The sequence below is a fragment of the Cavia porcellus genome, unplaced genomic scaffold (genome assembly GCF_034190915.1).
Source record: "Cavia porcellus strain 051 isolate PalLab524CR breed Dunkin Hartley unplaced genomic scaffold, mCavPor4.1 scaffold_17, whole genome shotgun sequence".
In the NCBI taxonomy this organism is placed as follows: Eukaryota; Metazoa; Chordata; class Mammalia; order Rodentia; family Caviidae; genus Cavia; species Cavia porcellus.
In genome coordinates this window covers 32,108,280-32,118,542 of record NW_026947500.1, presented here as the reverse complement: position 1 = coordinate 32,118,542, position 10,263 = coordinate 32,108,280, and the positions used below count along the sequence as shown (strand labels likewise).

Sequence of the window (10,263 nt, the reverse complement as noted above, 5' to 3'; positions counted from 1 at the left end):
CCTTTCTCAGCAATCTCAACCCTGGGGGACAGGGGCACCGCTCCTTAGACAGGCAGACCCTTAGGGGATCTGTTGGAACACCAGCCAGTAGTGGCCCCTCTTTGCAGCTCTGGGGGTCTACACTCCTTCAGGTTCTCTTTTTCCTTCACTGTCCAGAGCCTAGGTGATCATTTGTTTCTTGAGTACCATCCATAATCCCAGAGTTACAACCCTGAATACTGTAATCTCCAATGATGAAATTTTGAAGGATCAAAATTCCTAAAATCTACAAGCTCCCAAATCACAGTCTTAAGTGATTGAAATTCTGAATGTTAAAATCCTGAAAACCCAAATCCCCAAAGCCACATTTCCTACTGAAATAAAAGGGTAGGGGCTGGGGATGTAGCTCACCCAGCATACGTGAGGCCCTGGGTTGGATTGCTAGCACTGCAGACAGCTAGCTAGTAGGCTATAAAATGACAAGGCTACAAAATGGGTAGAAAGCTGAACTCTCAGGAAGAGATTAGTATGTATTTGGCTATATGCAGGGTAATTGCATCGTATTAAATGGAGCGAATTTCTAAAGATCTGGTGAAGAGTTATTATGGGTGTCTCTGTGAAGCTGTTTCCAGAAGAGCTTGGTGTCTGACAGAGTGGACTAGCTAGGGAAGATCCATCCTGTAGAATATGATGTGAATATATATAATATGATGTGAAAAGTCAGACTGCAGAAGGAAAAAAAAGCAGCTATTCACCACGGTGCACAATTTCAAAATACAGTTAGTAGGGACTGGGGATATAGCTCAGCAGCACAGCACCTTCCTTGCAAGCATGAGGTCATGATTTCAATTCTTGGTACCAAAAAAATTTTTTTTAATTTAAAAAATACAATTAATGATCATGAAAGTCAACTAGCTCCAAGGACTCCCTCTGGACAACTGCTGATAATCTATCCCTCAAAATACTTTTTCATATGTAAAATTGCCTAGGTTTCTTCTTTTTTAATTCTTTTCCCACTATTTTATTTTATTTAAAGAAAAAACAAGACAAAACAGAAAAAAGAGTAGAAATAATAAAGAATTTCAAAAAAATAACACTAAGAAAGCACTAGTTGATAAATTACATATTGTCCTCTTAGAAATAGTTGTTCAAGTTACAAAATGAAAGCATAAAAAGTGGACAGACACTCAAATATTGACAGTGCAAACCATTCTGTTCAATGATCCAATGAAAATTTAGTAATATGGTCATCTATCTTACACATTTAAATATACATACAGTTATATCTTTTAGAGCACTTTTCTCCCCTTTCATTTTTGCAATATCTATTATACATTTTTGATCTTACTCTTTGTTTTTATTATTTTTTATACTAGAGAGACAATATAATATTTACTAATGTGAGTCTTATTTATTTCACTTATGAGGATAGTCTCAAGTTGCCTCCATTTACCTGTAAAGGGCTCAAGATCGTGCTTTTTATAGCTGAGTAATATTCCATTAGAATGCCACATCTTTTTCATCCACTGTGCAGTTGATGGGCATTTTGGTTGTTTCCAACATTTAGTTATTGAAAATTGTGCTGCTATGAACATAAGTATACATGTATCACTGTGACATGATTTTTTTCAATTTTGGGAGGAAAATACACACAGGAAGGGGCTGGGGATTTAGCTCAGCAGCATAAGTGCCTGCCTTGCAAGTGCATAGTCATGAGTTCAATCCCAGGTACAGAAAAAAAAAGAGAAAGAAAGAAACATTCATCAAAATACCCAGGAGAGGAATAGCTGGGTTGAAAGGAATTTATAATCGTTATTTGTTAAGGAATCTCCATACTGATTTCCATAGTGGTTACACCAGTCTACATTCCCACCAACAGTGGAGCAGTGTTCCTTTTTCCCCATAGCCTCGCCAACATTTGTTATCAGTTGATTTCTTGACGGCAGCCATTCTTTCCAGAGTGAGACGGAATCTCAACGTTGTTTTAATTTGCATTTCTCAAATGACCAGTGATGGTGAACATTTCTTCATGTATTTATTTGCCATTTGTATATCTTCATCTGAGAAATGTGTGCTCATCTCCAATGCCCACTTTTGGAGAGGGTCTTTGAATTTGGGGGGCTTGATATTTGATCCATCCCACGGATCAGTCCATGGGCCTTCACCTGCAGAAGGGATGGGGATGAAGGGCAGGGCAAGAGAAAAGAGAGACCAAGACTTGGCGGGATTCCATTCAAGTCTCATTTATTTTTAAAATGGCTACAACTTATATAGGGTAGAGGCGGGCCAATGGGGCAGGAAGAGGGCATGGAGTGTTATCTGATAGGTCATCGTCACTTCCGGATATATGATGTAAGCAGGAGAGGATTATGGGTAATGTAGGCAGACATGAGGATCATGGGAAATGTAGGCTGAAGCAGGAAGTTGCTTACGTCATGTGCATTGTAGGCAAGGGGAGGATCATGGGAAATGTAGGCTGACACAGAAAATGCCCTCAGGTGGGAGGGGCAGGGCAGCAGCTGCCATTCTGAGCCGCTCCCTACATCTCCTCCCTTATTATTTTATATATTTTTTAGAAACATGGCAGGCCCTGGGAGGACAGCGCCTGTCTTGGGTCAAGGACTCCTCATATGAACCCATTCGAGCCTTACCCATCATGGGCCTGCAGGACAGCTGTTGGTCCTGGACCTGTCTTAGGTGGCTGATTGGCACTACATATGTGTCCTAGTTGCCCGTCTCTGGCTGCCTGTCCAGTGCCTCAGGGCATTTGGGCCACAGTATCATGTGGGCCGTCGGTGGGTGATCTTTCCCGATAAGTTTGTTGTTCTGCCATTTCCAACTGGTGGTAATGTACCTGAATGGGCTTTGCCATAAATGTGTCAATCCTGTTATTAACGTTATTAATGAGCATCATGATCCTCTGAAAAATACAAGGTCCTACAGTAAGCAGTAACAGCAAGGCGGCTAGGGGTCCCAAGAGGGGGGCAATGTAAGGGAAGAGACCCCCCCACATGGAGGAGAAGGTGGTTTCTCCGAGGCCCTCTTTTTCTCTCTCTTTGAGGCGCACTCTTAGTTTACTCATGGACTCTTTGATGACTCCCGAGTGGTCAGCATAAAAACAACACTCTTCCTTGAGGGCAGCACATAAGCCACCCTCCTTCATAAATAGGAGGTCTAGCCCTCTTCTATTCTGTAGGACTACCTCAGATAGAGACATCAGGGACGCCTGTAGAGCCGTCACAGATGTTTCTATTTCTTTTAAATCCTGATCTACTGCTGCCTGTAATTGAGCTAGATGCTGATTTCCCAACACTAGAGCCGTAGTCCCTGTTCCTATTCCCGTTGCGACTCTTAACCCCAGTAATACAGCTAAGGTGAGTGTCGCAGGTTCTCTCTTAAATATATAGCTGGTCTGCGATGCCTGGAGGTAGTAGTCTCCTGGGTGGAAGGTTATGCGAGGAAGAACCTGTACAAGAACACAAAAATCTGTAGACTTGTTAAAAACAGTAGTTGCTATACAGGGTGAGAGGCCAAAATTGCAGGCCCAAGACATTCCTGGGGGTGGAATGAGGTAATTATTTGGCTTGAACTCCGAATGAAGCTGGGCACAGAGTCATACTGCCAGTGCTGGTGGATGGCTGGAATCCCCAAGACAAGTCCTGAGGCTGCAATCCCCAAGACAAGACTCTACCTGAGACATCAGGGAGAGTCAGCTTGTGGTGATTGCCCCAGTCACAGGCAGATGAGCTAGAAGAACCGTTAAAGGTTAAATTGAGGGCCTTTCCTTCATAATATGGGGGAGGAGCAGCCAAGCATAACCAACAGGATTGGGTGAGATCAGGTTGGGTATGATTTAAAGCCATGTATGCCCCTTTAATCAAACTGAATAGGTTAGAATGTGAATATTGAGGGGCAGGTATATGATCTGCCTGGTGTGGCGGAGCTTGAGAAACCCTTATGGTTGGGTGACTTACTGTGTTTGTTTGAACAGCAGTAACAAGATCTGTATTGGACTGATTGTATTTTGGATTTGGATTATATTTTGGCTTTAGAGCAGGATTTGGGCCTATGGGCGTGGGTGAAATCTGTAGGGGAATCTTTTTTATGAGAATAAGATTTCCCCTGTCTTTGCCGACTCATAAACTCGAAGTCCCCAGGTACGTCCTGTCAGCCAGCCAGGGTCTTCAGGAGTGGTGACAGTGACGTTTAGAACCTGACAGAGTCGGGGATGGGGATTTAGCTCAGTGGCATAAGCGCCTGCCTTGCAAGCAGGCAGTCGTGAGTTCCATCCCTGGTACCAATAAAAACGAAAAAGACAAAAAAAAAAAAAAAAAAAAGAACCTGACAGAGTCTTTGATTGGCCAGTGGGTAGTCATCTAGGCTGCACCCCAGCGGCCCCTATGTCAGTTTAAGGTGTTTATTGGGGAAGGCTGGTTGCCACCCTGTGCAACTGTTTCACAGCCCCAACGAGCACAAAAATATTCTCCTGGGGAATTACAATATGATCTTCCCTCTGTTACTGTGGGACAAAGGTAAAATTGACTTTGTTTGGGACATTGGAGCCCCAGAAAGAACCAACAGGTGTGGGCACAAACCATGGACTTCCTGATCCTACCAAAGTCCAAACCTTCTCTTGGTGATTCCAGTGGCTAAGCTCCCATTTCCAGGGTTGATGGGGGTTGTTGTCCATTAGATGTAGTTGTGTCAAAAGTCCAACGATGGTCCATAAGGTTTTGAGAAGTTGTACCATCTGTAAGAGAACACAGGGGATTGTGCCTCAGGAGAAGATATTATTCCTGGGCATCACATTGGGTCCTCGATGAGGGACTGTCTACTTGTTTTATAAGCTGTTCAGGGAGCCATCTAGCTCCCTTTTCCTGTTTGGAATAAATGCATACAGAGCCTCGTCCCCAGATGAGGACTGGGTCTGGGCCATTCCATGTGTTGATCAGGGGATCTCTCCAGAGAACAGATGCATATTGTGTGGCTGTCTGTGTGTGCCAGAAGCGAGATGCTGCTGAGTAGCCTAAGGCATCCAGGGATAGAAAATTTAAAATAAAAAGAGCATGTGAAAGAATATTTTTAGGAGACCCTCGGGCTGGATACCTGGTTTCTCCCTTTATTTTATCTATGGTAGATTTGAGGGAGCGATGTGCATGTTCAACAATACCTTGTCCTTGAGGATTGTAAGGTATACCCGTGGTGTGGAGAATATTAAGGCACTTGCAAAATTTGGCAAAAGAGGTACTAGTATAGCCTGGGCCATTGTTGGTTTTGAGCTGTTGGGGACATCTCAGAACTGAGAGAGCTGATAGCATATGGGCTATAATATGTTTAGTAGCCTCTCCAGTCTGGAGTGTGGCGAAGATGAAACCACTGTATGTATCAACAATTACATGTATATATTTTAGGTTGCCAAATTCATTAAAATGAGTGACATCCATCTGCCACAAGGCATTGGGATTAAACCTCTTGGGTTGACTCCCAGATGCTGAACAGGCAAATGAACAGCACAAGAGGGCACTTGCAATTTTTTACAATTTGTCTGGCTTGTTCCTGAGTAATTTTGTGGAGGAGGCGGAGGGTCTGGGCATTGAGATGGTGTAGCTGATGAGCCTGTTGGGCCTCAGATATCTCGGAGTCATCTATAGGCCCAGAGTGGGCCATGAATACCTGTGCCCGTGTGGCAATATCAGCCAAATGATTTCCCTGAGCAAGGGGACCTGGGAGGCCAGAATGAGCTCGCAAGTGGCCAATGAAAAACACAACTGTGAAGCCGAATCATGTCTTGCAATTGTTTGAATAGGTTTGCAGCTGGGGAGGCATGGCTTATGGTTGCAACAGTTTCTAGTAATGGAACAGTCTGGGTGAGGTAGGCACTATCGGTGAACAAATTGAAGGGTTGGTTGGGGTAAGCGGTGAAAACTGCCAGGATGGCCTGTAATTCAGCTACCTGTGCAGAAGAGGTGTCTGTCTGGAGGGTGAAAACATTGTCTTGAGCTACATAGGCAGCCTTGCCGGAGGAGGAGCCATCAGTAAAAAACACTGGGGCACCAGAAAGGGGCTGTGAAGCTGTAATTTTGGGGAATAAAAATGGGTGACAGCAAAATCAACTAACTTATTTGGAGGGTAATGGTTATCAGTGGTCCCTGAGAAGGAGGCTATAGCAATAGGCCATGCCTCAGTGGTCTGGAGTAGCCAGTCCACTTGATCTTTGGTGAAGGGTTGAATGATAATATCTGGCTCCTTTCCAAAATAACATTTTTCTAGCCTTCTGCCTTGAATTATCAGGTCAGAGATTGCTTGGTAGTAAGGCAATAATACTCCCTTTGGGGAGACTGGCAGAGGAAGCCACATAAGAGGAGCTTGTTGCCAAAATACTGCCGTGGGAGAAAGTTTTGTATTAAAAATGAGATATTGTAGTAGCCTATTATAATCTATGAAGGAGATAGTTTGTCAAGCGATAGCCTCTTCTACTATATGGAGTGTTTTTCTAGCATTGGGTGTAAGCTCTTGAGGGGAAGTTGGGTCAATATCTCCTTGGAGGATCTCTTAAAGGGGTTGTAGGTCATGTTTGGTCAATTTTAAATAGGGTAAAAGCCAATTAATATCACCTAGAAGCTTTTGAAAATCATTAAGTGTCCTAAGGCCATCAAGCCTTAGCTGAGGCTTTGGAGAAAACACCTGAGTGCCTTATAACTGAAAACCCAAATATGTATATGGGTCAGTAAGCTGGACCTTGTCAGGGGCTATTTGAAGCCCAGACTTTTGTAAGGCAGCTTGTAGTGCCTGGTAACACAGTAAAGTCTGGTCTTGACTCTCTCCCGCCAAGAGGATATCATCCATATAATGGGAGATATATATATTTGGCCAATGATCTCTAACTGGCTGTATTGCGGCAGTGACAAAAGACTGGCATAGCGTTGGGGAGTCAGCCATTCCTTGTGGTAAGACTTGCCATTGAAATCTCTGCATAGGGGCTCTAAAATTAATTGATGGGAGACTGAAGGCAAAACGCTTTTGGTCATTTGGATGTAAGGGAATAGACAAAAAGCAATCTTTAAGATCTATGACAATTTTTAAAAATCCCAGGGGAACGGCACTGGGTGAAGGGAGGTCTGGCTGTAGGTGTCCCATTAAGACCATGGTCTTATTTACTGCCCTAAGGTCTTGTAGAAGCCTCCATTTCCCAGACTTTTTTCGAATAACAAAGATAGGAGTGTTCCAAGGGGAATCACTAGGGACAATGTGGCCTGCATCTAACTGGTCCTGCACCAGCTGTTGTGCAGCTGCAAGCTTTTCAGAGGTAAGGGGCCATTGATCGACCCAAACAGGTTTGTCTGACAACCAGGTAATCTCTTTTGGATGGGCCGCAGGAATGTCAATGACCCCTATTGAAAATGGTCTAGGCCTGTTTTAGAGGGGTTTGGGGCTGGGGAGATAGGAACTTTAATGCCTGAGCCCTGTTTACCTAAACCTTGATTAGGAAGGAATCCCTGAGTGAGCATTTGTTTGGTGACTATAGTATTGGGGCTGCCCATGATCATTCCCATTTGAGTTAGCAAATCTCTGCCCCACAAGTTAAGGGGTAGCCCTTCTACAATATAGGGTTGTATGTGCCCCTGATTGTTCTCTCTATCTTTCCAGGTAAGTAGACTGGCACTATGTTGTGGATTGTCCAATCCCTTGTAAATGCGTCATAGTGGTTTCCAAGGGCCATGTGGGAGGCCAGTCCTCCTTTCTAATGACTGTTACATCAGCACTTGTATCTATGAGCCCTGAGAAACTTTTCCCATTAAGCAATAAAGCCATAAGGGGTTTATCTTTGGAAATGCATTGAGCCCAATATATATCTGAGGATCCAAGGGAAGAATTTTCCCTGTAGGAAGCCACAGCTGCATTAGAAGTTTGGACTAAAGGCAATATCACCAATTGAGCAATACATTGTCCTTGGCCAATGGAAACCAGGCCAGAAATAGAGGATGCCATGACAGTAATCTCACCAGTAGAGTCATTGTCTATGACTCCTGGGACAACTTGTAATCCTTTTAAGATTGTACTACCACGTCCAAGAATTAATCCACATGTGTCATTGGAAAGAGGGCCATAAATCCTGGTAGGGATGGCTTGTATTCCCATGTCGGGAGCTAATACTGCATTGGAGGCGGAACAGAGGTCCAATCCTGCATTTCCTGGTGTGGTGTGGAGGAGGTTTAAAATGGATTGTTTTGTGCCAGGTTGGGTTGTGTCGGGTTGTTTTGTTGTGGGACAAACCTTATAGCCCCGGAGGTCTGTCTGAGGTTGGGGGTCTGGGGCTGACCCCGAATCCCGTTTCCCTGCTGGGGGAGGGGATTGCCATCTGCATCTGTCTTTGACCTGCATTCATTAACCCAATGATATCCCCTTCTGCATTTTGGGCATAGACTTGTGGGTTTTGACCTTGAGTTATTGTACTGAGACTTTTGAGCCACAGGGCAGTCTCTGGCAAAATGGCCTGTCTGATCACATTTAAAGCATTTGCCATTATTTGTTTTCCCTCCTTGCTTGTGTGCAAGGAAGATTTCTTTTACAGCTGTAGCCATAGCTAAGCCTTGATGGTAGGCGGGGCCTATGTCAGCACACAAGCGAATATAACCCAAAAGATCCTCTTTTTTTCTATAGGGTTTGATAGCAGCCTGGCAGGCAGGAGTAGCATTTTCATAAGCCAGTTGCCTAACAAGGCCAGTGTTATCCTCGGCGGTGCTGAAGAGACACTCAGTTATCTGTAAGAGGCGATCAACAAAATCAGAGAAGTGTTCCTCGGGTTTTTGTTTTATTTTTGTCAGGGAAGAAGCGACTCTACCAGAGGGGAGCCTTTGCCATGCTCTGCTTGCTGCCAGGGTGATCTGAGCAAAAAGGCCTGCCTCATATCGCATTTGGGCTTGTTGTGTAGCATATCAGCCTGTTCCCATCAGCATGGGAAGAATGTAATGATTTTTCCTGTTAGTATTGTCTTTAGCTAAAAGTTCACATTGGTCTTGGAATTCCACCTTCCAGAGCAGATAGTTTTCCCCTGAAAGTGTAGTTCTGGCTAAATCCCTCCAATCATTAGGCGTAATCCAGCCTTGGGTTAAGGAACCTAAGACCGCAAGGGTGAAGGCTGCTGTGGGACCATATTGGGATACTGCTGTTTTTAATTCTTTTAGGGCAGTTACTGGGAATGGTGTATGGGCCCTATTAGCTCTCAGTGCTAGGGGCGGTGGGTCTGTGTCTGTATCACTGCCATGCGAGTCAGAGTCATTTTCTTCCTCGCTATTATCAGTTTCTATATCTTGTCTCTGTAGAAGTGGTGGCTGTCTTTTTTTATTTCCCCTTGTTGTAGTAGTGGCCTGTATTTTATCCCTTCCATGTTCCTGACTTGGGGATTGATCCCCATGTCTAGTTGGCCTCTTTTGTCTCCCCCTTTCCCTAATTGTTTCACTGTCGCCCTCTTGTGGACTGGCGCCACCTTGGGTGGGTTGAGTTGTCTCCCCGCCATCGTGTGAGTCATCACCACATGCGCCAGTTTGGGCATTTTCCATTACAGGAAACAATAAGGGATGTGCTACTCTTAAGGCCTCTGTTTTGGGAGGGCAGGTAGTCTCTGTAACCGGGAACATCATTGTGGGCAGACCACATGGTGAACCTGAGATAAGCGCCATCTTAGGGAGCGGCAGACCGGTGACGGCTGCCATTTTAGGGGGGTTTGCATGCAATGTTTGGAGCTCTAAGGAAAGCCTTTGTATATCCTCAGCTGTATGTCAGCTGAACTTGCTGTTGTAGATCATGAAATTGTTCCTCTAATGAGAGAAGGGCAGGAGACGGGCCGGGCAGTCGCTGAAGACCGGTGGGTAGTTCTGCAGCAACGGGAGCCACAACCCAGGGGGAATGGTATTGGGCAGCCTCTTCTGCTAATTGTGACCAATCAACTTCCTGGCAACTGGAAAGGTTAGGGTAAATATGGCAGTATGGAAGAGGGAGCGTGGCGGCGCCATTTTGAGTATCAGAGTGGTGCGCACCATTTTGAGTACCCTCATTGTCTCCAGACAAAGGGAGTGGCGGCATGTCGCCATCTTGAAAAGGCTCCGGCATATCAAGGACCACAGAGCTGGGAGGGCTGGGTGCCTTAGATAGGTCCGGTGGTGGCAGAGTACAATTGCAGGAGGCAGCTAATGCAGCCTCACCCTAGGCAAGCGTCTCCACGACCTGGGGATCTGTGTGATGTTGTGCCAGCAGCTCAGAGATTAAAATCCAATATGAAAAAGC

At 44.9% G+C, this 10,263-nt stretch overlaps 1 long non-coding RNA gene across 2 annotated transcripts in view; it reads right to left on the bottom strand.

The window, feature by feature from the left end:
• Positions 1-2,206: 2,206 nt before the first annotated feature.
• LOC134470930 (uncharacterized) overlaps positions 2,207-10,263 on the bottom strand; it is a 20,775-nt gene continuing 12,718 nt past the window's right edge. For both annotated transcript variants that reach the window (XR_010040195.1, XR_010040194.1), the window contains exon 5: positions 2,207-4,729. This is a non-coding gene — a long non-coding RNA (uncharacterized LOC134470930). The remainder of the gene's footprint in view (positions 4,730-10,263) is intronic.